The 23083-nt window shown below is 41.0% G+C and overlaps 34 non-coding genes across 34 annotated transcripts; all 34 read right to left on the bottom strand.

The window, feature by feature from the left end:
* Positions 1–779: 779 nt before the first annotated feature.
* LOC137494647 (5S ribosomal RNA) lies at positions 780–898 on the bottom strand. The gene has a single exon (XR_011014593.1). It is a non-coding gene; the product is annotated as a 5S ribosomal RNA (ribosomal RNA).
* A 58-nt stretch (positions 899–956) lies between these two features.
* LOC137494636 (5S ribosomal RNA) lies at positions 957–1075 on the bottom strand. The gene has a single exon (XR_011014582.1). It is a non-coding gene; the product is annotated as a 5S ribosomal RNA (ribosomal RNA).
* A 58-nt stretch (positions 1076–1133) lies between these two features.
* LOC137494625 (5S ribosomal RNA) lies at positions 1134–1252 on the bottom strand. Its single transcript, XR_011014571.1, has one exon. It is a non-coding gene; the product is annotated as a 5S ribosomal RNA (ribosomal RNA).
* A 58-nt stretch (positions 1253–1310) lies between these two features.
* LOC137494613 (5S ribosomal RNA) lies at positions 1311–1429 on the bottom strand. The gene has a single exon (XR_011014559.1). It is a non-coding gene; the product is annotated as a 5S ribosomal RNA (ribosomal RNA).
* Positions 1430–1487: 58 nt separating this feature from the next.
* LOC137494602 (5S ribosomal RNA) lies at positions 1488–1606 on the bottom strand. The gene has a single exon (XR_011014548.1). It is a non-coding gene; the product is annotated as a 5S ribosomal RNA (ribosomal RNA).
* Positions 1607–1664: 58 nt separating this feature from the next.
* On the bottom strand, positions 1665–1783 carry LOC137494591 (5S ribosomal RNA). Its single transcript, XR_011014537.1, has one exon. It is a non-coding gene; the product is annotated as a 5S ribosomal RNA (ribosomal RNA).
* A 58-nt stretch (positions 1784–1841) lies between these two features.
* On the bottom strand, positions 1842–1960 carry LOC137493478 (5S ribosomal RNA). The gene has a single exon (XR_011013450.2). It is a non-coding gene; the product is annotated as a 5S ribosomal RNA (ribosomal RNA).
* Positions 1961–2018: 58 nt separating this feature from the next.
* LOC137494580 (5S ribosomal RNA) lies at positions 2019–2137 on the bottom strand. The gene has a single exon (XR_011014526.2). It is a non-coding gene; the product is annotated as a 5S ribosomal RNA (ribosomal RNA).
* A 58-nt stretch (positions 2138–2195) lies between these two features.
* On the bottom strand, positions 2196–2314 carry LOC137493477 (5S ribosomal RNA). The gene has a single exon (XR_011013449.2). It is a non-coding gene; the product is annotated as a 5S ribosomal RNA (ribosomal RNA).
* Positions 2315–2372: 58 nt separating this feature from the next.
* On the bottom strand, positions 2373–2491 carry LOC137494569 (5S ribosomal RNA). The gene has a single exon (XR_011014515.1). It is a non-coding gene; the product is annotated as a 5S ribosomal RNA (ribosomal RNA).
* A 58-nt stretch (positions 2492–2549) lies between these two features.
* Positions 2550–2668, bottom strand: LOC137494558 (5S ribosomal RNA). The gene has a single exon (XR_011014504.1). It is a non-coding gene; the product is annotated as a 5S ribosomal RNA (ribosomal RNA).
* A 58-nt stretch (positions 2669–2726) lies between these two features.
* LOC137494547 (5S ribosomal RNA) lies at positions 2727–2845 on the bottom strand. Its single transcript, XR_011014493.1, has one exon. It is a non-coding gene; the product is annotated as a 5S ribosomal RNA (ribosomal RNA).
* Positions 2846–2903: 58 nt separating this feature from the next.
* On the bottom strand, positions 2904–3022 carry LOC137494536 (5S ribosomal RNA). Its single transcript, XR_011014482.1, has one exon. It is a non-coding gene; the product is annotated as a 5S ribosomal RNA (ribosomal RNA).
* Positions 3023–3080: 58 nt separating this feature from the next.
* LOC137494525 (5S ribosomal RNA) lies at positions 3081–3199 on the bottom strand. Its single transcript, XR_011014471.1, has one exon. It is a non-coding gene; the product is annotated as a 5S ribosomal RNA (ribosomal RNA).
* Positions 3200–3257: 58 nt separating this feature from the next.
* LOC137494514 (5S ribosomal RNA) lies at positions 3258–3376 on the bottom strand. The gene has a single exon (XR_011014460.2). It is a non-coding gene; the product is annotated as a 5S ribosomal RNA (ribosomal RNA).
* Positions 3377–3434: 58 nt separating this feature from the next.
* LOC137494502 (5S ribosomal RNA) lies at positions 3435–3553 on the bottom strand. The gene has a single exon (XR_011014452.1). It is a non-coding gene; the product is annotated as a 5S ribosomal RNA (ribosomal RNA).
* Positions 3554–3611: 58 nt separating this feature from the next.
* On the bottom strand, positions 3612–3730 carry LOC137494491 (5S ribosomal RNA). Its single transcript, XR_011014446.1, has one exon. It is a non-coding gene; the product is annotated as a 5S ribosomal RNA (ribosomal RNA).
* A 58-nt stretch (positions 3731–3788) lies between these two features.
* Positions 3789–3907, bottom strand: LOC137494480 (5S ribosomal RNA). The gene has a single exon (XR_011014438.1). It is a non-coding gene; the product is annotated as a 5S ribosomal RNA (ribosomal RNA).
* A 58-nt stretch (positions 3908–3965) lies between these two features.
* Positions 3966–4084, bottom strand: LOC137493476 (5S ribosomal RNA). The gene has a single exon (XR_011013448.2). It is a non-coding gene; the product is annotated as a 5S ribosomal RNA (ribosomal RNA).
* Positions 4085–4142: 58 nt separating this feature from the next.
* Positions 4143–4261, bottom strand: LOC137494469 (5S ribosomal RNA). Its single transcript, XR_011014427.1, has one exon. It is a non-coding gene; the product is annotated as a 5S ribosomal RNA (ribosomal RNA).
* A 58-nt stretch (positions 4262–4319) lies between these two features.
* On the bottom strand, positions 4320–4438 carry LOC137494458 (5S ribosomal RNA). The gene has a single exon (XR_011014416.1). It is a non-coding gene; the product is annotated as a 5S ribosomal RNA (ribosomal RNA).
* A 58-nt stretch (positions 4439–4496) lies between these two features.
* LOC137494447 (5S ribosomal RNA) lies at positions 4497–4615 on the bottom strand. The gene has a single exon (XR_011014405.1). It is a non-coding gene; the product is annotated as a 5S ribosomal RNA (ribosomal RNA).
* Positions 4616–4673: 58 nt separating this feature from the next.
* Positions 4674–4792, bottom strand: LOC137494436 (5S ribosomal RNA). The gene has a single exon (XR_011014394.1). It is a non-coding gene; the product is annotated as a 5S ribosomal RNA (ribosomal RNA).
* A 58-nt stretch (positions 4793–4850) lies between these two features.
* Positions 4851–4969, bottom strand: LOC137494424 (5S ribosomal RNA). Its single transcript, XR_011014383.1, has one exon. It is a non-coding gene; the product is annotated as a 5S ribosomal RNA (ribosomal RNA).
* A 58-nt stretch (positions 4970–5027) lies between these two features.
* On the bottom strand, positions 5028–5146 carry LOC137494413 (5S ribosomal RNA). Its single transcript, XR_011014372.1, has one exon. It is a non-coding gene; the product is annotated as a 5S ribosomal RNA (ribosomal RNA).
* A 58-nt stretch (positions 5147–5204) lies between these two features.
* LOC137494402 (5S ribosomal RNA) lies at positions 5205–5323 on the bottom strand. The gene has a single exon (XR_011014361.2). It is a non-coding gene; the product is annotated as a 5S ribosomal RNA (ribosomal RNA).
* A 58-nt stretch (positions 5324–5381) lies between these two features.
* On the bottom strand, positions 5382–5500 carry LOC137494389 (5S ribosomal RNA). Its single transcript, XR_011014349.2, has one exon. It is a non-coding gene; the product is annotated as a 5S ribosomal RNA (ribosomal RNA).
* A 58-nt stretch (positions 5501–5558) lies between these two features.
* LOC137494378 (5S ribosomal RNA) lies at positions 5559–5677 on the bottom strand. The gene has a single exon (XR_011014338.1). It is a non-coding gene; the product is annotated as a 5S ribosomal RNA (ribosomal RNA).
* A 5803-nt stretch (positions 5678–11480) lies between these two features.
* LOC141383596 (5S ribosomal RNA) lies at positions 11481–11599 on the bottom strand. The gene has a single exon (XR_012404621.1). It is a non-coding gene; the product is annotated as a 5S ribosomal RNA (ribosomal RNA).
* Positions 11600–11657: 58 nt separating this feature from the next.
* Positions 11658–11776, bottom strand: LOC141383886 (5S ribosomal RNA). The gene has a single exon (XR_012404945.1). It is a non-coding gene; the product is annotated as a 5S ribosomal RNA (ribosomal RNA).
* Positions 11777–18689: 6913 nt separating this feature from the next.
* trnan-guu (transfer RNA asparagine (anticodon GUU)) lies at positions 18690–18763 on the bottom strand. Its single transcript has one exon. It is a non-coding gene; the product is annotated as a tRNA-Asn (tRNA).
* A 110-nt stretch (positions 18764–18873) lies between these two features.
* On the bottom strand, positions 18874–18946 carry trnak-cuu (transfer RNA lysine (anticodon CUU)). Its single transcript has one exon. It is a non-coding gene; the product is annotated as a tRNA-Lys (tRNA).
* Positions 18947–20564: 1618 nt separating this feature from the next.
* On the bottom strand, positions 20565–20637 carry trnak-cuu (transfer RNA lysine (anticodon CUU)). Its single transcript has one exon. It is a non-coding gene; the product is annotated as a tRNA-Lys (tRNA).
* A 169-nt stretch (positions 20638–20806) lies between these two features.
* Positions 20807–20880, bottom strand: trnan-guu (transfer RNA asparagine (anticodon GUU)). Its single transcript has one exon. It is a non-coding gene; the product is annotated as a tRNA-Asn (tRNA).
* Between the last annotated feature and the right edge of the window lie 2203 nt (positions 20881–23083).

Here is a 23083-nt window from a genome sequence, read left to right on the forward strand (position 1 = left end):
AGTCTCTCAGTTTTTGCCATCAAGCTACGGAAAAGCTTACCAGATGGAAGCAAAGTGAATAGGTAATTACCAGGGTGATTTAAGTCCTTACAGATTTTAACAGTTCTATTTTTACAGCGTTTGAGATGGATGTCCTGCTAGGAGGGGAGAGCAGACATTGAGATGCGCTCAGCTAATTGCACAACTCTTTGAAGTGCTTTGCGGTCCTGGTTTGAGCTGTTTCCATACCACATTGAGATACATTGAGTCAATACGCTTTCTATGGTCCCTGAATAGAAAGTTTTTAGGATTGATCAAGGCGTTCCTAGGGTATATGGAAAGGCTAAGTGGATCTAGAGAACTTCTTTTTTCTCAACGAGCCAGTGGGAATCCGAGCTTGGTACACAGCAGATTTTAAGCTCTCTTTCACAGAATATGCTGGCACATTGTGGTGCACGAGGTGAGAACCAAGCAGGTGAAAGAAGGCAGACTGATCTCCAAGGCCAGCCTGGTAGCCAGCCGCTGACACCAGACTGCTGGAAGAAAAATCCCTGCCCTTCGAGGTGAATAATGAGACCCCCGGTGGAAACTGACTTTTTTTTTTTTTTTTTTTTTTTTTTTTAGCACACCAACAGCTTAAGACAGCTATTTAAAACAGGCGCAGCACCAGGGAAGGACGCAGCTCAGCTGGCATCGACACAGCATCGACAGAAACAATGCCCTTGAAGGCGAGAAAAAATAATGGCAGCGAAGCTGTGACACGGGGAAGTCTATCAGCTGCCAAATGAAGCACTTCGAAAAGCTTACAGCACCTGGTATTCCCAGGCGGTCTCCCATCCAAGTACTAACCAGGCCCGACCCTGCTTTACTTCCGAGTTCAGATGAGATCGGGCATTTCCAGGGTGGTATGGCCGTAAGCGAAAGAGGCTGTCAAGCGTTGGCTATTTAAATCAGCTGCCAAATGAAGCACTTCGAAAAGCTTACAGCACCTGGTATTCCCAGGCGGTCTCCCATCCAAGTACTAACCAGGCCCGACCCTGCTTTACTTCCGAGTTCAGATGAGATCGGGCATTTCCAGGGTGGTATGGCCGTAAGCGAAAGAGGCTGTCAAGCGTTGGCTATTTAAATAAGCTGCCAAATGAAGCACTTCGAAAAGCTTACAGCACCTGGTATTCCCAGGCGGTCTCCCATCCAAGTACTAACCAGGCCCGACCCTGCTTTACTTCCGAGTTCAGATGAGATCGGGCATTTCCAGGGTGGTATGGCCGTAAGCGAAAGAGGCTGTCAAGCGTTGGCTATTTAAATCAGCTGCCAAATGAAGCACTTCGAAAAGCTTACAGCACCTGGTATTCCCAGGCGGTCTCCCATCCAAGTACTAACCAGGCCCGACCCTGCTTTACTTCCGAGTTCAGATGAGATCGGGCATTTCCAGGGTGGTATGGCCGTAAGCGAAAGAGGCTGTCAAGCGTTGGCTATTTAAATCAGCTGCCAAATGAAGCACTTCGAAAAGCTTACAGCACCTGGTATTCCCAGGCGGTCTCCCATCCAAGTACTAACCAGGCCCGACCCTGCTTTACTTCCGAGTTCAGATGAGATCGGGCATTTCCAGGGTGGTATGGCCGTAAGCGAAAGAGGCTGTCAAGCGTTGGCTATTTAAATCAGCTGCCAAATGAAGCACTTCGAAAAGCTTACAGCACCTGGTATTCCCAGGCGGTCTCCCATCCAAGTACTAACCAGGCCCGACCCTGCTTTACTTCCGAGTTCAGATGAGATCGGGCATTTCCAGGGTGGTATGGCCGTAAGCGAAAGAGGCTGTCAAGCGTTGGCTATTTAAATAAGCTGCCAAATGAAGCACTTCGAAAAGCTTACAGCACCTGGTATTCCCAGGCGGTCTCCCATCCAAGTACTAACCAGGCCCGACCCTGCTTTACTTCCGAGTTCAGATGAGATCGGGCATTTCCAGGGTGGTATGGCCGTAAGCGAAAGAGGCTGTCAAGCGTTGGCTATTTAAATCAGCTGCCAAATGAAGCACTTCGAAAAGCTTACAGCACCTGGTATTCCCAGGCGGTCTCCCATCCAAGTACTAACCAGGCCCGACCCTGTTTTACTTCCGAGTTCAGATGAGATCGGGCATTTCCAGGGTGGTATGGCCGTAAGCGAAAGAGGCTGTCAAGCGTTGGCTATTTAAATAAGCTGCCAAATGAAGCACTTCGAAAAGCTTACAGCACCTGGTATTCCCAGGCGGTCTCCCATCCAAGTACTAACCAGGCCCGACCCTGCTTTACTTCCGAGTTCAGATGAGATCGGGCATTTCCAGGGTGGTATGGCCGTAAGCGAAAGAGGCTGTCAAGCGTTGGCTATTTAAATCAGCTGCCAAATGAAGCACTTCGAAAAGCTTACAGCACCTGGTATTCCCAGGCGGTCTCCCATCCAAGTACTAACCAGGCCCGACCCTGCTTTACTTCCGAGTTCAGATGAGATCGGGCATTTCCAGGGTGGTATGGCCGTAAGCGAAAGAGGCTGTCAAGCGTTGGCTATTTAAATAAGCTGCCAAATGAAGCACTTCGAAAAGCTTACAGCACCTGGTATTCCCAGGCGGTCTCCCATCCAAGTACTAACCAGGCCCGACCCTGCTTTACTTCCGAGTTCAGATGAGATCGGGCATTTCCAGGGTGGTATGGCCGTAAGCGAAAGAGGCTGTCAAGCGTTGGCTATTTAAATCAGCTGCCAAATGAAGCACTTCGAAAAGCTTACAGCACCTGGTATTCCCAGGCGGTCTCCCATCCAAGTACTAACCAGGCCCGACCCTGCTTTACTTCCGAGTTCAGATGAGATCGGGCATTTCCAGGGTGGTATGGCCGTAAGCGAAAGAGGCTGTCAAGCGTTGGCTATTTAAATCAGCTGCCAAATGAAGCACTTCGAAAAGCTTACAGCACCTGGTATTCCCAGGCGGTCTCCCATCCAAGTACTAACCAGGCCCGACCCTGCTTTACTTCCGAGTTCAGATGAGATCGGGCATTTCCAGGGTGGTATGGCCGTAAGCGAAAGAGGCTGTCAAGCGTTGGCTATTTAAATAAGCTGCCAAATGAAGCACTTCGAAAAGCTTACAGCACCTGGTATTCCCAGGCGGTCTCCCATCCAAGTACTAACCAGGCCCGACCCTGCTTTACTTCCGAGTTCAGATGAGATCGGGCATTTCCAGGGTGGTATGGCCGTAAGCGAAAGAGGCTGTCAAGCGTTGGCTATTTAAATCAGCTGCCAAATGAAGCACTTCGAAAAGCTTACAGCACCTGGTATTCCCAGGCGGTCTCCCATCCAAGTACTAACCAGGCCCGACCCTGTTTTACTTCCGAGTTCAGATGAGATCGGGCATTTCCAGGGTGGTATGGCCGTAAGCGAAAGAGGCTGTCAAGCGTTGGCTATTTAAATAAGCTGCCAAATGAAGCACTTCGAAAAGCTTACAGCACCTGGTATTCCCAGGCGGTCTCCCATCCAAGTACTAACCAGGCCCGACCCTGCTTTACTTCCGAGTTCAGATGAGATCGGGCATTTCCAGGGTGGTATGGCCGTAAGCGAAAGAGGCTGTCAAGCGTTGGCTATTTAAATCAGCTGCCAAATGAAGCACTTCGAAAAGCTTACAGCACCTGGTATTCCCAGGCGGTCTCCCATCCAAGTACTAACCAGGCCCGACCCTGCTTTACTTCCGAGTTCAGATGAGATCGGGCATTTCCAGGGTGGTATGGCCGTAAGCGAAAGAGGCTGTCAAGCGTTGGCTATTTAAATCAGCTGCCAAATGAAGCACTTCGAAAAGCTTACAGCACCTGGTATTCCCAGGCGGTCTCCCATCCAAGTACTAACCAGGCCCGACCCTGCTTTACTTCCGAGTTCAGATGAGATCGGGCATTTCCAGGGTGGTATGGCCGTAAGCGAAAGAGGCTGTCAAGCGTTGGCTATTTAAATCAGCTGCCAAATGAAGCACTTCGAAAAGCTTACAGCACCTGGTATTCCCAGGCGGTCTCCCATCCAAGTACTAACCAGGCCCGACCCTGCTTTACTTCCGAGTTCAGATGAGATCGGGCATTTCCAGGGTGGTATGGCCGTAAGCGAAAGAGGCTGTCAAGCGTTGGCTATTTAAATCAGCTGCCAAATGAAGCACTTCGAAAAGCTTACAGCACCTGGTATTCCCAGGCGGTCTCCCATCCAAGTACTAACCAGGCCCGACCCTGCTTTACTTCCGAGTTCAGATGAGATCGGGCATTTCCAGGGTGGTATGGCCGTAAGCGAAAGAGGCTGTCAAGCGTTGGCTATTTAAATCAGCTGCCAAATGAAGCACTTCGAAAAGCTTACAGCACCTGGTATTCCCAGGCGGTCTCCCATCCAAGTACTAACCAGGCCCGACCCTGCTTTACTTCCGAGTTCAGATGAGATCGGGCATTTCCAGGGTGGTATGGCCGTAAGCGAAAAAGGCTGTCAAGCGTTGGCTATTTAAATCAGCTGCCAAATGAAGCACTTCGAAAAGCTTACAGCACCTGGTATTCCCAGGCGGTCTCCCATCCAAGTACTAACCAGGCCCGACCCTGCTTTACTTCCGAGTTCAGATGAGATCGGGCATTTCCAGGGTGGTATGGCCGTAAGCGAAAGAGGCTGTCAAGCGTTGGCTATTTAAATCAGCTGCCAAATGAAGCGCTTCGAAAAGCTTACAGCACCTGGTATTCCCAGGCGGTCTCCCATCCAAGTACTAACCAGGCCCGACCCTGCTTTACTTCCGAGTTCAGATGAGATCGGGCATTTCCAGGGTGGTATGGCCGTAAGCGAAAGAGGCTGTCAAGCGTTGGCTATTTAAATCAGCTGCCAAATGAAGCACTTCGAAAAGCTTACAGCACCTGGTATTCCCAGGCGGTCTCCCATCCAAGTACTAACCAGGCCCGACCCTGCTTTACTTCCGAGTTCAGATGAGATCGGGCATTTCCAGGGTGGTATGGCCGTAAGCGAAAGCGGCTGTCAAGCGTTGGCTATTTAAATCAGCTGCCAAATGAAGCACTTCGAAAAGCTTACAGCACCTGGTATTCCCAGGCGGTCTCCCATCCAAGTACTAACCAGGCCCGACCCTGCTTTACTTCCGAGTTCAGATGAGATCGGGCATTTCCAGGGTGGTATGGCCGTAAGCGAAAGAGGCTGTCAAGCGTTGGCTATTTAAATCAGCTGCCAAATGAAGCACTTCGAAAAGTTTACAGCACCTGGTATTCCCAGGCGGTCTCCCATCCAAGTACTAACCAGGCCCGACCCTGCTTTACTTCCGAGTTCAGATGAGATCGGGCATTTCCAGGGTGGTATGGCCGTAAGCGAAAGAGGCTGTCAAGCGTTGGCTATTTAAATCAGCTGCCAAATGAAGCACTTCGAAAAGCTTACAGCACCTGGTATTTCCAGGCGGTCTCCCATCCAAGTACTAACCAGGCCCGACCCTGCTTTACTTCCGAGTTCAGATGAGATCGGGCATTTCCAGGGTGGTATGGCCGTAAGCGAAAGAGGCTGTCAAGCGTTGGCTATTTAAATCAGCTGCCAAATGAAGCACTTCGAAAAGCTTACAGCACCTGGTATTCCCAGGCGGTCTCCCATCCAAGTACTAACCAGGCCCGACCCTGCTTTACTTCCGAGTTCAGATGAGATCGGGCATTTCCAGGGTGGTATGGCCGTAAGCGAAAGAGGCTGTCAAGCGTTGGCTATTTAAATCAGCTGCCAAATGAAGCACTTCGAAAAGCTTACAGCACCTGGTATTCCCAGGCGGTCTCCCATCCAAGTACTAACCAGGCCCGACCCTGCTTTACTTCCGAGTTTAGATGAGATTGGGCATTTCTTTTTTTTTTTTTTTTTTTTTTTTTCTTTATTTTATATCAAAAATTAAAAACAGTTACATTCAGGTAATAATACATTTACATTATATAAAGTCATTTGAACATATGTATTCCCGCTTAAAAAGTCTTTTTCAAATACATCAATCTTGTCATTCATGTTACAATAATAAAAAAGAGTATTAAGCAGTTCAGACATTTTTCTTTGAAACAATTTACACACAGACAATTTGCCATTCTTTTGTTTAACAATATTCCTTCTATTCCATATCACATTTCTTGCAACTGTTAAAAAGAAGTTTATGAACCTTGTGTTTTTACCTTCTGTTTTACAACCAAATAAAAATAATGTTTCCCATTCCTCATCAACAACTTCATTTTCAATCCCCATTTCATTTAGCATTTCTTTAATTTTTCCAATAAAACATTTTAACTCTTTGCATTTAAAAAACAAATGTAATATACCTTCATCTTCTTCATTACAAACTTTACATCTTGCATCATTTGCCAAACCTATTTTACACAATCTCATTTCACTTAATAAACAGTTTTGTCTTAAAATGTAATCAAAATTTTCTAAAACGGGACTTTTCCACCAAGCTCTTACATTTTGCCATATTTCCTTCTTTTCAATATTGGGATATAACCTTTTCCAGTACTCTTCTGCTTTGGGTGTAACAAAAACATCTTTACGTAAACAAGAATAAAACATTTTCAGTATACCATCTTTAAAAGCATATTGATTTTCTTTAAAGTTTATCACCCTTCCTTCATCTCTGTGCATTTCCAATTTATTTTCTATAATTTCTTTCCATTCTTTTGGTATATTTTTTTTCAAGTTGTTAAACTGATTTTCAATAACTCTTTTAGATTCGTTTTCATAGTTTTCTATTATTGCATCTTTTATTACTTGCGCCTGTACATAACCAGGTATCACTTCATATAAAATATCTTTAATTTGCTTTATTCCTGCATTAAACCATTTCTTATAAAAAATAGTATTATTCCCTTCTTTAATATATTCATTTAAAAACAGCGGTTGCTTTAAAATCTCTTCTTTACTAAATGAACAATCAATATGCTTTCTAAAATCTCCCCATGCTTTAATAACCTCTTTATAGAATTCTGGAACTTTATTCATCATATTCTCTTTGGGCTTCATCCATAATATATATTCTTGTATTTCCCCACATTTATTTAAAAAATATCTCATCACATCTTTCCATACATGTTTTTCTTCTTTCCAATATTTATTTACAGTTTTAATTCTTATGCTTTTCATTCTGATTAGTGGATCAATTAAACCTAAGCCTCCTTCTTCAACTTTACCAATTATGGTGTCATAAGCTATTCTGGAAGGTTTTCCATCCCATAAGAAATCTAAAACAATAGCTTTTATCTTTTTATACACACTCATTGGCAAACTCACTGTACCTAAAACATACCACATTTTTGATAAAAATAAGGAATTTAAAACTAAAACTTTCCCCTTTAAAAACAAACCTCTTAATTTCCAGAAATGTAATCTTTTCTCCATTCCCTTTAAAACTTCCTCCCACATTAAATTCCTTGTTTCATTTTCATTTTCACCAACCCTTATACCTAAAATTTTCATATCAACTGTCTCCTCTTTAAATTTTATTTTTTCTGGTAAAACATTTATTTTTCCCAGTCTCATGTATTTAGTTTTTTCCTTATTAATTTTTGCTCCTGTTCCATTACAATATCTGTTTAAAATTCCCTCTGCTTTTTCAATACTTTTAATATCTTTTACTATTAAAGTAGTATCATCAGCATACTGAAATATTTTGTGTTCTAAGTCTGTTCCTTTTATACATAATCCTCGTATTTGCGTTTCATTATCAATTGCTAATCCCAATGTTTCAGATACAAGTGTGTATAATAGTGCTGACATTGGACATCCTTGTCTTATTGATCTTGTTATTTTAAAATCTTTAGTTAAAAAACCATTTACTTTTATACAGCTTGTTATATCTGCATATAAACATTTTATCCATTGTAAGTATCTTTCTCCAAAACCAAATCTCTCCATTACATCCATCATATATTTGTGTTCCACTCTATCAAAAGCTTTTTCTAAATCGACACTGATTATATATCCTGTTTCTTTTTCCTCTCTCATATACCATATTATATCTCTTATATTGTTTATGACATCAGTTATGTCTCTTTTTAGAACTGCATATGCTTGATTTGTTTTGATTATGTTAGGTACAACTACTTTCAATCTATTAGCTAAAACCTTTGCTAAAATTTTATAGTCCGTGTTCAGCATGCTTAAGGGTCGATAATTCTTTAAGTCTCCTTTGTCTCCATTTCTTTTATAAATCATTTTCACCATTCCTTTCTTCATACTATTAGTTAACTCTCCTTTTTCATAAATATCACTGTATATTTCATTTAAAATAGGAATTAAAACATTTTTAAAAACTTTATAAAACTCAACTGGTAGTCCATCTATTCCTGGACTTTTCCCATTTCTCGACTGATCAATAGCTGTTTCTATTTCTAAATCTGTTATCTCACTCTCACACATTTCCTTGTCCTCTTTATTTAATTTTGCTGTTATTTTTTCTAATAAAAAATGTTCATCATTTAAATTAACTCCATTTTCTGTAAATAATTCCTTATAAAATTGTCTAGTTTCATTTAAAATCCCCTCTTTGTCTTCTACAGTTTTCCCATCTTGTGTTTTTATACATTTTATTATAGCTGCTCTCTGTCTTGTTTTTTCTAATTCATAAAAGTATTTTGTACTTCTTTCTCCTTCTACAATGTCTTTAGCTCTGCTTCTAATAATTACTCCTTTACACTTTTCTTCTTCAATTTTCTTCAGCTTTTCCTGTAATTCAATTATTTTGTCAACATTTATCCCATTTACTTTACTCATTTCTTCATTCCATTCTTTTCTAATTTAATTTTCTTTGAATTTTTTTGCCTTTTGTATTTTTTCTGATATATTTATTGAGTATTCTTTTATTCTATTTTTCAGATTATCCCACCATAAACCTGTTTCTGTTTCAAACATTTCATCATTCACACTATTAATTATTATATTTTCTATATCCATTTTATAACTTTCTATTTTTAACAGCTCAGTGTTGAGTATCCACACTCCTGGTCCTTTTTCAATCTCATTAAAATTCATCGTTATCCATAAAAAATCATGATCACTCTCACTATAGGTTTTATATAAAATTGTGTTAACATATTGTACTTCATTTTTCTTACATAAAAACAGGTCAATTCTACTTTGCTTTAAAATCCTATTTGCAATTTCTCTTCTTGAATACTCTCTTTTCATACCATTTCGCTCTCTCCATACGTCTACCAAATCACATTTTCTCATCAAATTTTGTAGTTCATTCCTCCCTCTGTCTGTTCTAAAATTCATTGAGTCATCTATATCTATTCTTTGCATGGCAATATTAAAATCTCCTAAAATATATATGTTTTCATTCTTTTCTATTAGCTTATCTATTTCCTTATAAAAGTTATATTTGTCCTTTTCCTCATTTGGTGCATGTATGTTGCATACTCTAAAACTTTTCCCACCATACAGAACTTTTACAATTATTATTCTTCCATTTGTGTCTTTATAGTCTAATTCTACTTTCTCAAAAATCCCTCTTTTTATTAAAATTGCTACTCCTCTATTCTTTTCTATATTTCCATTACTAAATATTTCACCATTCCATAATTTTCTCATTTCATTTTTAATCTCATTTTCCCACTTTGTCTCTTGTAAACATAATATATCACACTTTTTTGTCAAACACGTTAATCTTTCAAACTTTTCACATTTGGACAATCCTCTTACATTCAATGATACCACACATACATTACTCATTAGTATAATTATTGGATAAACCAATAACCACCATTCATTCTGAGTCACTGTCACTTAAACAAATGTTTCTTGCATCTCCTTTTTCAAATTTCTTCCTTTCCATTCTTTCTTTAATCTCTTCTCTTCTTATTTTCTGCCGTTGTAGAACCATTTCAATGTTTAAGCCACTTTTAGATCTTGATTTTAAATCTTTTATCTTTTTTCCTTTTTCTTTTTTTTCCAGTCCATAATTCCCCCTTTCAAAATCCATTGCTCTTACCTCATTTATTGCTCTTATTTCATTGTTCTCAGTCCTTGTTTTCTCCTGTCTCTCTTCATTGTTCAGTTCTATAGTGTCCTCATTATCTTGTTCCTCAGCAAATTGTCTATTATTTGGTTCTTCTTCTTCCTTGTTTGCTCCTTCTCCCAGTTCCATTCCTTTATCCTCTTGCTCATTTCTGTCCTCTTCTGTATTGTTTTCTTCTTCTGTTTTGTCCTCCTTCCTTTCTGTTGCCGTATTTTCAAGTGATTCTTGTATTTCCATCCTTTCAATTTCCTCCTCTTTTTCACAGTTACATCTTGTCGATGCCCTCTCGCAGCCCTGGCACTGCGGAACTTCGCAGTCCCGCACATAATGCCCCTGCTGAAGACATCTCCTGCATGTGAAATTTGGGCAGTCTTTCTTCTCATGCTCTGTACTGGAGCAGAGTCTGCACATTTTCAGTTGATTATCATGAATCACTCTGAAATATTGCATCCCTTCTTCCGTCATGAAGCCAACATTGTATGGTAAAGATTTCACTTCTTTGGGAAATTTTACCCTGACAAAGCGTGTTCCATCTGCCACCATTGTTCCCGGATGATATTTTCTTCTTATTGAAAGTATCGGAGTTACTCCCCAATTGCTTAGTTTCTGTTGTATCTCATCATCATGTATATAACTTGGCAAGTTCAGAAATGATACCATTTTTTCTGTTGCACACAGCTTTTTCATCTCACATTCTTCTCCATTAATCATCAGTCCGTTTAACAATATCTCGCATTCTTTTTCACTTTCCATTGTCAGTTCAAATTCATTGTTGTTTTTTCTTCTCAGTCCAAGTAGTTTGCCAATCCCGACTTTGTCTTCTACTGCTTTAATTATGTTGTTTATAGTTGCGTTTTCAATGTCTCTTACCATCATTGTTAGTGTGGCTTCCTTCTTGTACTCTCTTTGATACCTTGCTTGCTTCTTTAGTTTGTTCAGCATCTGTTGTTTTTGACTTACAGCATTCCTTTGTCCTTCAATATTCTTTTCACTTTCAATACTTGCAGTTGATTGTAGATCCCCTTTCTTTTCTTGACCACCTCCTTTCCCTTCTTTTTTCTTTGAAACAACTGTTGCCCATGTCTCCTTGCTGTTTTCTCCGGCATCTTCATTTCGAGTCCTTTCAAACATGTTTGTAGCATTTCCTGCTCCCCGTTCCTTTGTTCATTCGTGTCCTGTCCATTCTCTTTCTCTTTTGTGTCCATGTTGTTGTTTTCTAACCCCAAAACAGTGTTACTGTTTGGGGTTAGTTAAAATTAATCTTTAACTGAAAAAACAATTAAAGTAAACTTTGTAATGCAAAATCTAAAAATAAAAAAAAAACAAAACTGCAAAAATGGAAGAGCCTCTCTCTTCCTACTGCCACCTCACACTTCCTGCAGTGCACCAACTCTAACTCACACTAGAGGGCGTGTCCAGGGTGGTATGGCCGTAAGCGAAAGAGGCTGTCAAGCGTTGGCTATTTAAAGCAGCTGCCAAATGAAGCACTTCGAAAAGCTTACAGCACCTGGTATTCCCAGGCGGTCTCCCATCCAAGTACTAAGCAGGCCCGACCCTGCTTTACTTCCGAGTTCAGATGAGATCGGGCATTTCCAGGGTGGTATGGCCGTAAGCGAAAGAGGCTGTCAAGCGTTGGCTATTTAAAGCAGCTGCCAAATGAAGCACTTCGAAAAGCTTACAGCACCTGGTATTCCCAGGCGGTCTCTCATCCAAGTACTAACCAGGCCCGACCCTGCTTTATTTCCAAATTCAGATGAGATCGGGCATTTCCAGGGTGGTATGGCCGTAAGCGAATGAGGCTGTCAAGCGTTGGCTATTTAAAGCAGCTGCCAAATGAAGCACTTCGAAAAGCTTACAGCACCTGGTATTCCCAGGCGGTCTCCCATCCAAGTACTAAGCAGGCCCGACCCTGCTTTACTTCCGAGTTCAGATGAGATCGGGCATTTCCATTTTTTTTTTTTTTTCTTTTTTATTATACTGTTCAAAATTCATACAATTCACTTATTTATACATATTTCACTTCAGACAAAACATTAAAAAGGTCCGTATTACATCATATCTTCACAATAAAACATTTTAAATATAAAATGTTGCAAGTAGAACTCCTTAAAGGGTATAATCACCTTTTTTAAAAAGGCATTTTCATTCCTGTGTCATTTAAAATCTTTGAAACTTCTTGAGTAAAAACATCATAAAAAGCCTCCTGCATGTCCTCCAACTTAAAATAATAAAACAGATATTCAACATATTTCTCCACCTTCCTCTTAAACACATTCCACACATCTAATACAGCTTTTTCCTTTTTTGCAGCAACTCTTCTCTCCCATATTGCACTTTTTATTAACATCACAAGTAAATTTATGAGCTTTTCATTATTACATTCTTTGTTCACTCCCAACATCAACACCTTTTCCCACTCAAGATCGTCATCTCTTTCTCCTTTCAAAGTTAAAATAATGCTTTTGCATTTCTCATTAAAATCTTTCAACTCATTACAATATAAAAACAGGTGTAAGAATCCTTCATCTGCATCTTGACATACTTTACATGTGACACTTTCCTCCATCCCTATTTTGTTTAAAATTATATCTGTAAAAACTGCTTTATTTCTGATCAAATACTCCAAATTCTCCACTTTTGACTGTACTAATTTGCCCTTTATATTAGCCCATATGTTGTCTTCATTTACATCTTTAAACATCCGTATCCAGTACTCATTTGAACGCGGTTTCTTAAAAACCCCATCTCTAAAAAACCCATAAATCATTTTCACAGTACTATCTTTCAAGTTCCACCATTTCTCTCCAAATTTCACAATCACATCTTTACTTTGTTTATTTTCTTCCATGTTTTCTATTCTTGTTAACCATTCTGTAGGTATGGCATTTTTGATTATGTCGTATTCCTTTATTAAGTCTTGTCTGTTAAAATCCTCCTTCGCTTCATCCATTACGTCAATAACATACTGTACCGGTAAAAATCCTTCCTTAAATTCATATAAAACATCCCTTACTCTTGTTATTCCCACCTCCCACCATTTCCTAAAAAACACCACTTTCTCTTGATTAAGAATGCCACTGTTTAAGAATAAAGGCTGATTTAAAATGTTCTCGCGTCCTTGTATGTTAAAATGTACACAAGTTAAAAATTTCCCCCATGCTCCAATCAGTTCTTTATAAAAATCTGGTAGACCCTCTGTCATGAATTTTTTCATCCTCATGCATAAAATATTATCTCCCATATTAAAATTGCCACTTTTACTTAAAAAATATTCCATTGTTCTTTTCCATGCTGCCTTATTGTCTTCATCCAAATATTTCCTTACCATTTTTACTCTTAAACTGTTTTTTCTTTGCTCCACGTCTATTAAACCTAGACCCCCTTTGCCTACTTCTCCAATTAACGTTGCATATGCTATTCTTGGAGGTTTCCCTTCCCATAAAAAATCTAAAAAACATTGTTTCAGCCTTTTTTCCATCCACAGTGGCATTGATGACACATATAAAATATTCCATAATTTAGAAACCATTAAAACATTCAAAATTAAAACCCTCCCCTTTAAAGTTAAAGACATTAATTTCCAAAACCTCAGCCTCCGTTCAATCCCTCCTAACATTTCCTCCCACATGGTTACTTCTGCTTTCTTTTCATCCCTCCCAATTACAATGCCTAAAATTTTAATTTCATCCATTTCCTTAAAAGTAAAATGTCCAGATAAAGCCTCAGTTTCTCCAAATCTCAAATATACTGTTTTATCTTCATTTATTTTAGCCCCTGAACCCTTGCAAAAATGCTGTACTGTTTCCATTGCTTGCTTTACACTTGCCAGATCTTGTAGTATTAATGTGGTATCATCAGCATATTGAAATATTTCATTCACTCCCCCCTCTACCTCTATTCCTTTTATTCTGTCCTCGTGCTTCACAGCTAATCCCAGTGGTTCTGCAACTAAAGCATATAAAAGTGCAGATAACGGACAACCCTGTCTGATTGACCTTGTTATCTTAAAACAGTCTGTTAAAAACCCATTGCATTTTATCCTTGTTACCGCTCCTCTATATAAAATCTGAACCCACTTTATAAAATTTTCCCCAAAACCAAAACTCTTTAACACTCCAAATAAAAAGTCATGCTCCACCCTATCAAAAGCTTTCTCGAAGTCCAGACTAATTAAAAAACCATCTTTCTGCTTATCATTTATATATCTAATTGTGTCTTTAATACTCATAGTTGTATCCGCAATGTCTCGTCCTTTTATACTATATGCTTGGTTTGTTTTTATTATGCTTGGCATCACTTCTTTTAGTCTATTAGCCAAAACTTTGGCTAAAATATTCAAATCAGTATTAAGCATTGTTATAGGTCTATAGTTTTTTTAAAGCTACTTTATCCCCCTTTCCTTTGTATATCACCTTCATTAAGCCCATCCCCATTCTTTTATTTATCTCACCATTCTCAAAAATCTCATCATATACTTCCTTTAAAATACTAGATAAAATATCTTTAAAAACAATATAAAATTCACTTCCCAACCCATCTATTCCTGGACTTTTCTTTTTGTTCAATCCACTAATTGCTCTTTTTATTTCTTCTTCTCCTATCTCCTCGTCACATTCTCTTTTTCCCCCTTCTTCTACTCTTGATTTTATTAGATTTAGTAATTCCCCGTTTTCTTTTTCTTTTATTCCCTCTGTGCAAAACAATTTATCATAATATGATCTTATTTCTTCCAAAATCTCCTCATGTTGTTCTACTATGTTCCCATTTTTGCTCCTTATTTCTCTAATCATTTCTGACTTCCCTCTTCTCTTTTCTAGATCAAAGAAAAATTTAGTGCACTTTTCCCCCTCTACTGTAAATTTTGCTTTCCTTCTTAATCTTGCACCTTCAAATTTCTCCTCCTCCATTTCATTTAATCTTCCTTGCAGTTCTTTTATCTTTTGTATATTTTTTCCATTCTCATTTTTCAATTCGTTTTCTAGTTTTTCTTTCAGCTCCTTTTCCTTATATTTTTTACAATTTTGTAATTGTCTACAATATTTTATCATAAACTTTTTAACTAAATACTTCACATTCTCCCACCACATTCTTTTGTCCTCATTATAAATTTCATTCCCTTTTTCCTTTTGAATAATTTCCTTTACACTTAAAACATAGTCTTCATTCTTTAAAACCGCTGTGTTTAAAACCCATACCCCTGGCCCTCTTTTCACATTACTCCAGTCAAGCTTCATAAAAAGTGGCTTATGGTCACTCAGACTTGTTTCTTCATATTTAATCTTGTTTATAAACCCTTCAACATTTCTTGTGCATAAAATAAAATCAATTCTTGTTTGACAACAAAAATTCCCCACTATCTGTCTTATTGAGTACTCTTTTGTCTGTTCATTCCTTTCTCTCCACACATCAATTAAATTCATTTCCTTCCAATATTTCCTTCCAATTCATTTCCAATATTTTCAGTTATTTTCTCCCCTTATCCGTTTTAAAAACCATTCCCTCAGCCATTTCTAATTTACTAAAAACAGTGTTAAAATCACCCATGATAATAACTCTTTCGTGTTTCTTTAAATAATCTCTAAGTACATTAAAATACTCTTTCTTTTTGTTCTCCTCTGTTGGGGCGTGAACATTCACCATAATTACTTTTTTCTTTACATACTCCATTTCACATATCATACACTTTCCCTCTTTGTCATTATAGATTGTTTTACATAAAACCCCACTGTTTTCTTTTATTAAAATTGCAACTCCTCTCCCTAGTCTCCCATCCCCATTATTGTATAACATTTCCCCACTCCACCTTTTTCTTATTTCGTTCATGCATTCTTCCCTCCAGTTTGTCTCTTGTAGTAAAATCACATCTTCTCGTTTACACATTTCTTTCACTTTTTCAAATTTCCTGATGTCTAAAAGCCCTCTTGCATTAAAAGACACAATTCCTAAAACCATAAAAAATATAAAAACATTCATAAAAGACATAAAAACATTCATAAAAAACATAATCTCAGTCCATGTCTTCCAAGCCCTTTAGCAACTCATACTTATTTGTGCATTCAATTTCTTCATCTTTTAGCAGTTTTTTTTCTTGCAGTCTCTAAATTAGGTTTTTATCTTTAACGATCTTCTCCTTTTTGCTGATTTCCCCTGTGTCTCTTTGTTTCCATCCTTTTGTAAATGTCCCTCTAAATCGGCTTGCTCGTCATTACTTTGGCCTTTTGTCTCCTCTGTGTCCAATGCCTTTTGAAAACTGTCTGTGATGTCCATTTGTGTCCAAAATGTGTCTTCCTGTTGTCCTTGATTTAAGTCTTTATTATTTGAATCGCTCAATTCTGCTGCTTCCAAAACACTCTTTAAACTGTCAGTCATATCCATTTGTGTCCATGTTGTCCCTTCCTGTTCAGTGACTCTGTCTATTCCATTAGTCTCATTCTCTTGTAGTTTTTCACTTTCAGATTCTGTACTTTTTTCTTGTGTTGTTGTTTTGTCCTCTGACTGGATATTGTCTCCTTCATACATCTGCCTGCCCACCTGCTGCTCTACCTCCTCCTCCTCTTCCCCTATCCAACATTCACATTTATTTAAAACCTTATTACAAAATACCTTTCAGTTAACAGCTGAACACGCTAACCGATTGCGCCACAGACACTTAGAGAAAAGTCACCTACAGTGGTAGAAAGGCGGAACTTTGTCTCAAAAGGTCTGCTATATGAACCCTAATGTAAGTTTGTTGAGAGTGAGAGAGAAAAGTAACAGAAACGCCCAACGTGGGGCTCAAACCCACGACCCTGAGATTAAGAGTCGCATGCTCTACCGACTGAGCTAGCCGGGCTGATAAGAAACTTTTCAAGAGCTAGACACTGTTTACAGTAATACCTTCCCTACCCGTGAAAATGTTCTGCTAAATCCTGATTTCATCTTGTAACGCTGGACAGAATGTGGCTCATGATATATGCCCAGTGCACGTGTTAGCAGTTGCAAGGCAGCAAAATGCAGAATTCGCCCCTGCGTGGGCTTGAAACACCACCCTTTCAGTTAACAGCCGAACACGCTAACCGATTGCGCCACAGAGACTTAGGGAAAAGTCACCTACAGTGGTAGAAAGGCGGAACTTTGTCTCAAAAGGTCTGCTATATGAACCCTATTGTAAGTTTGCTGAGAGAGAAAGAGAAAAGTAACCGAAATGCCTAACGTGGGGCTCAAACCCACGACCCTGAGATGAAGAATCTCATGCTCTACCGACTGAGCTAGCCAGGTTAATGAAGACCTATTTCAAGAGCTAGACACTGTTTACAGTAATACCTTCCCTACCCTTTGAGAATCTTCTGCTAAATCCTGATTTCATCTTGTAACGCTGGACAGAATGTGGCCCATGATATATGCCCAGCGCACGTGTTAGCAGTTGCAAGGCAGCAAAATGCAGAATTCGTCCCTGCGTAGGCTTGAACAACAACCTTTCAGTTAACAGCCAAACACGCTAACCAATTGCGCTACAGAGACTTAGGGAAAAGACACCTACAGTGGTAGAAAGGCGGAACTTTGTCTCAAAAGGTCTGCTATACGAACCCTAATGTAAGTTTGCTGAGAGAGAGAGAGAAAAGTAACAGAAACGCTCAACGAGGGACTCAAACCCACGACCCTGAGATGAAGAATCTCATGCTCTACCGACTGAGCTAGCCAGGTTGATAAGAAGCTGTTTCAAAAGCTAGACACTGTTTACAGTAATACCTTCCCTACCAGTGAGAATATTCTGCTAAATCCTGATTTCATCTTGTAACGCTGGACAAAATGTGGCCCAGGATATATGCCCAGTGCACGTGTTAGCAGTTGCAAGGCAGCAAAATGCCTAATTCGTCCCTGGGTGGGCTTGAACCACCAACCTTTCAGTTAACAGCCGAACGCGCTAACTGATTGCGCCACAGAGACTTAGGGAAAAGTCACCTACAGTGGTAGAAAGGCGGAACTTTGTCTCAAAAGGTCTGCTATATGAACCCTAATGTAAGTTTGTTGAGAGAGAGAGAGAAAAGTAACAGACACGCCCAACGTGGGGCTCGAACCCACGACCCTGAGATTAAGAGTCTCATGCTCTACCGACTGAGCTAGCCAAAGTTGATGAGAAACTCTTTCAAGAGCTAGACAATGTTTAAAGTAATACCCTCCCTACCCGTGAGAATCTTCTGCTAAATCCTGATTTCATCTTGTAACGCTGGACAGAATGTGGCCCATGATATATGCCCAGTGCACGTGTTAGCAGTTGCAAGGCAGCAAAATGCAGAATTCGTCCCTGCGTAGGCTTTAACAACAACCTTTCAGTTAACAGCCGAACATGCTAACCAATTGCGCTACAGAGACTTAGGGAAAAGACACCTACAGTGGTAGAAAGGCGGAACTTTGTCTCAAAAGGTCTGCTATACGAACCCTAATGTAAGTTTGCTGAGAGAGAGAGAGAAAAGTAACAGAAACGCCCAACGAGGGGCTCAAACCCACGACCCTGAGATGAAGAATCTCATGCGCTACCGACTGAGCTAGCCAGGTTGATGAAAAGCTGTTTCAAGAGCTAGACACTGTTTACAGTAATACCTTCCCTACCCATGTGAATATTCTGCTAAATCCTGATTTCATCTTGTAACGCTGGACAGAATGTGGCCCAGGATCTATGCCCAGTGCACGTGTTAGCAGTTGCAAGGCAGCAAAATGCCTAATTCGTCCCTGGGTGGGCTTGAACCACCAAACTTTCAGTTAACAGCCGAACGCGCTAACCGATTGCGCCACAGAGACCCAGGGAAAAGTCACCTACAGTGGTAGAAAGGCGGAACTTTGTCTCAAAAGGTCTGCTATATGAACCCTAATGTAAGTTTGTTGAGAGTGAGAGAGAAAAGTAACAGAAACGCCCAACGTGGGGCTCGAACCCACGACCCTGAGATTAAGAGTCTCATGCTCTACCGACTGAGCTAGACGGGCTGATGAGAAACTCTTTCAAGAACTAGACACTGTTTTCTGTGATAACTTCCCTACCTTTGAAAATCTTCCGCTAAATCCTGATTTCATCTTGTAACGCTGGACAGAATGTGGCCCAGGATATATGTCCAGTGCACGTGTTAGCAGTTGCAAGGCAGCAAAATGCCTAAATCGTCCCTGGGTGGGGTTGAACCACGAACCTTTCAGTTAAAAGCCGAACGCGCTAACCTATTGCGCCACAGAGACTTAGGGAAAGGTCACCTACAGTGGTAGAAAGGCGGAACTTTGTCTCAAAAGGTCTGCTATACGAACCCTAATGTAAGTTTGTTGAGAGAGAGAGAGAAAAGTAACAGAAACGCCCAACGAAGGGCTCAAACCCACGACCCTGAGATGAAGAATCTCATGCTCTACCGACTGAGCTAGCCAGGTTGATGAGAAGCTGTTTCAAGAGCTAGACACTGTTTACAGTAATACCTTCCCTACCCGTGAGAATATTCTGCTAAATCCTGATTTCATCTTGTAACGCTGGACAGAATGTGGCCCAGGATATATGCCCAGTGCACGTGTTAGCAGTTGCAAGGCAGCAAAATGCCTAATTCGTCCCTGCGTGGGCTTGAACCACCAACCTTTCAGTTAACAGCCGAACGCGCTAACCGATTGCGCCACAGAGACTTAGGGTAAACTCACGTACAGTGGTAGAAAGGCGGAAGTTTGTCTCAAAAGGTCTGCTATACGAACCCTAATGTAAGTTTGCTGAGAGAGAGAGAGAAAAGTAACAGAAACGCCCAACGAGGGGCTCAAACCCACGACCCTGAGATGAAGAATCTCATGCTCTACCGACTGAGCTAGCCAAGGTTGAAGAGGAGCTGTTTCAAGAGCTAGACACTGTTTACAGTAATACCTTCCCTACCCGTGAGAATATTCTGCTAAATCCTGATTTCATCTTGTAACGCTGGACAGAATGTGGCCCAGGATATATGCCCAGTGCACGTGTTAGCAGTTGCAAGGCAGCAAAATGCTTAATTCGCCCCTGGGTGGGCTTGAACCACCAACCTTTCAGTTAACAGTTGAACGCGCTAACTGATTGCGCCTCACAAACTTAGAAAAAAGTCACCTACAGTGGTAGAAAGGCGGAACTTTGTTTCAAAAGGTCTGCTATATGAAGCCTAATGAAAGTTTGCTGAGAGAGAGGCAACAGAAACACCCAACGTGGGGCTCGTAACCACGACCCTGAGAATAAGAGTCTCATGCTCTACTGACTGACCTAGCCGGCTGAAGCTTGTTTAAGAGCTAGACACCGTTTTCTGTAATACCTTCCCTACCCGTGACAATCTTCTGCTAAATCCTGATTTCATCTTGTAATGCTGGACAGAATGTGGCCCAGGATATATGCCCAGTGCACGTGTTAGCAGTTGCAAGGCAGCAAAATGTCTAATTCGTCCCTGGGTGGGGTTGAACCACCAACCGTTCAGTTAACAGCCGAACGCGCTAACCTATTGCGCCACAGAGACTTAGGGAAAGGTCACCTACAGTGGTAGAAAGGCGGAACTTTGTCTCAAAAGGTCTGCTATATGAACCCTAATGTAAGTTTGTTGAGAGTGAGAGAGAAAAGTAACAGAAACGCCCAACGTGGGGCTCGAACCCACGACCCTGAGATTAAGAGTCTCATGCTCTACTGACTGAGCTAGCCGGGCTAATGAGAAACTCTTTCAAGAACTAGACACTGTTTTCTGTAATAACTTCCCTACCTTTGAAAATCTTCTGCTAAATCCTGATTTCATCTTGTAACGCTGGACAGAATGTGGCCCAGGATATATGTCCAGTGCACGTGTCAGCAGTTGCAAGGCAGCAAAAAGCCTAATTCGTCCCTGGGTGGGGTTGAACCACCAACCTTTCAGTTAACAGCCGAACGCGCTAACCTATTGCGCCACAGAGACTGAGTAAGAAGTCACCTACAGTGGTAGAAAGGCGGAACTTTGTCTCAAAAGGTCTGCTATACGAACCCTAATGTAAGTTTGTTGAGAGAGAAAAGTAACAGAAACGCCCAACAAAGGGCTCAAACCCACGACCCTGAGATGAAGAATCTCATGCTATACCGACTGAGCTAGCCAGGTTGATGAGAAGCTGTTTCAAGAGCTAGACACTGTTTACAGTAATACCTTCCCTACCCGTGAGAATATTCTGCTAAATCCTGATTTCATCTTGTAACGCTGGACAGAATGTGGCCCAGGATATATGCCCAGTGCACGTTTTAGCAGTTGCAAGGCAGCAAAATGCCTAATTTGATTCTGGGTGGGCTTGAACCACCAACCTTTCAATTGACAGCCGAACGCGCTAACAGATTGCGCCACAGAGACTAAGGGAAAGGTCACCTACAGTGGTAGAAAGGCGGAACTTTGTCTCAAAAGGTCTGCTATATGAACCATAATGTAAGTTTGTTGAGAGTGAGAGAGAAAAGTAACAGAAACGCCCATCGTGGGGCTCGAACCCACGACCCTGTCATTAAGAGTCTCATGCTCTACAGACTGAGCTAGCCGGGCTGATGAGAAACTCTTTCAAGTACTAGACACTGTTTTCTGTAATAACTTCCCTACCTTTGAAAATCTTCTGCTAAATCCTGATTTCATCTTGTAACGCTGGACAGAATGTGGCCCAGGATATATGTCCAGTGCACGTGTTAGCAGTTGCAAGGCAGCAAAATGCTTAATTCGCCCCTGGGTGGGCTTGAACCACCAACTGATTGCGCCTCACAAACTTAGTAAAAAGTCACCTACAGTGGTAGAAAGGCGGAACTTTGTTTCAAAAGGTCTGCTATATGAAGCCTAATGAAAGTTTGCTGAGAGAGAGGCAACAGAAACACCCAACGTGGGGCTCGAACCCACGACCCTGAGAATAAGAGTCTCATGCTCTACTGACTGACCTAGCCGGCTGAAGCTCGTTTAAGAGCTAGACACCGTTTTCTGTAATACCTTCCCTACCCGTGACAATCTTCTGCTAAATCCTGATTTCATTTTGTAACGCTGGACAGAATGTGGCCCAGGATATATGCCCAGTGCACGTGTTAGCAGTTGCAAGGCAGCAAAATGCCTAATTCGTCCCTGGGTGGGGTTGAACCACCAACCTTTCAGTTAACAGCCGAAAGCGCTAACCTATTGCGCCACAGAGACTGAGTAAGAAGTCACCTACAGTGGTAGAAAGGCGGAACTTTGTTTCAAAAGGTCTGCTATAAGAACCCTAATGAAAGTTTGCTGAGAGAGAGGCAACAGAAACACCCAACGCGGGGCTCGAACCCACGACCTTGAGATTAAGGGTCTCATGCTCTACCAACTGAACTAGCCGGCTGAAGCTCATTTGAGAGCTAGACACCGTTTACAGTAATACCTTTCCTACCCGTGACAATCTTCTGCTAAATCCTGATTTCATCTTGTAACGCTGGACAGAATGTGGCCCAGGATATATGCCCAGTGCACGTTTTAGCAGTTGCAAGGCAGCAAAATGCCTAGTTTGATTCTGGGTGGGCTTGAACCACCAACCTTTCAATTGACAGCCGAACGCGCTAACAGATTGCGCCACAGAGACTTAGGGAAAGGTCACCTACAGTGGTAGAAAGGCGGAACTTTGTCTCAAAAGGTCTGCTATATGAACCATAATGTAAGTTTCCTGAGAGAGAGAGAGAAAAGTAACAGAAACGCCCAACGAAGGGCTCAAACCCACGACCCTGAGATGAAGAATCTCATGCTCTACCGACTGAGCTAGCCAGGTTGATGAGAAGCTGTTTCAAGAGCTAGACACTGTTTACAGTAATACCTTCCCTACCCGTGAGAATATTCTGCTAAATCCTGATTTCATCTTGTAACGCTGGACAGAATGTGGCCCAGGATATATGCCCAGTGCACGTTTTAGCAGTTGCAAGGCAGCAAAATGCCTAATTTGATTCTGGGTGGGCTTGAACCACCAACCTTTCAATTGACAGCCGAACGCGCTAACAGATTGCGCCACAGAGACTAAGGGAAAGGTCACCTACAGTGGTAGAAAGGCGGAACTTTGTCTCAAAAGGTCTGCTATATGAACCATAATGTAAGTTTGTTGAGAGTGAGAGAGAAAAGTAACAGAAACGCCCATCGTGGGGCTCGAACCCAC

This window comes from Danio rerio, chromosome 4, assembly GCF_049306965.1.
Source record: "Danio rerio strain Tuebingen ecotype United States chromosome 4, GRCz12tu, whole genome shotgun sequence".
NCBI lineage: Eukaryota > Metazoa > Chordata > Actinopteri > Cypriniformes > Danionidae > Danio > Danio rerio.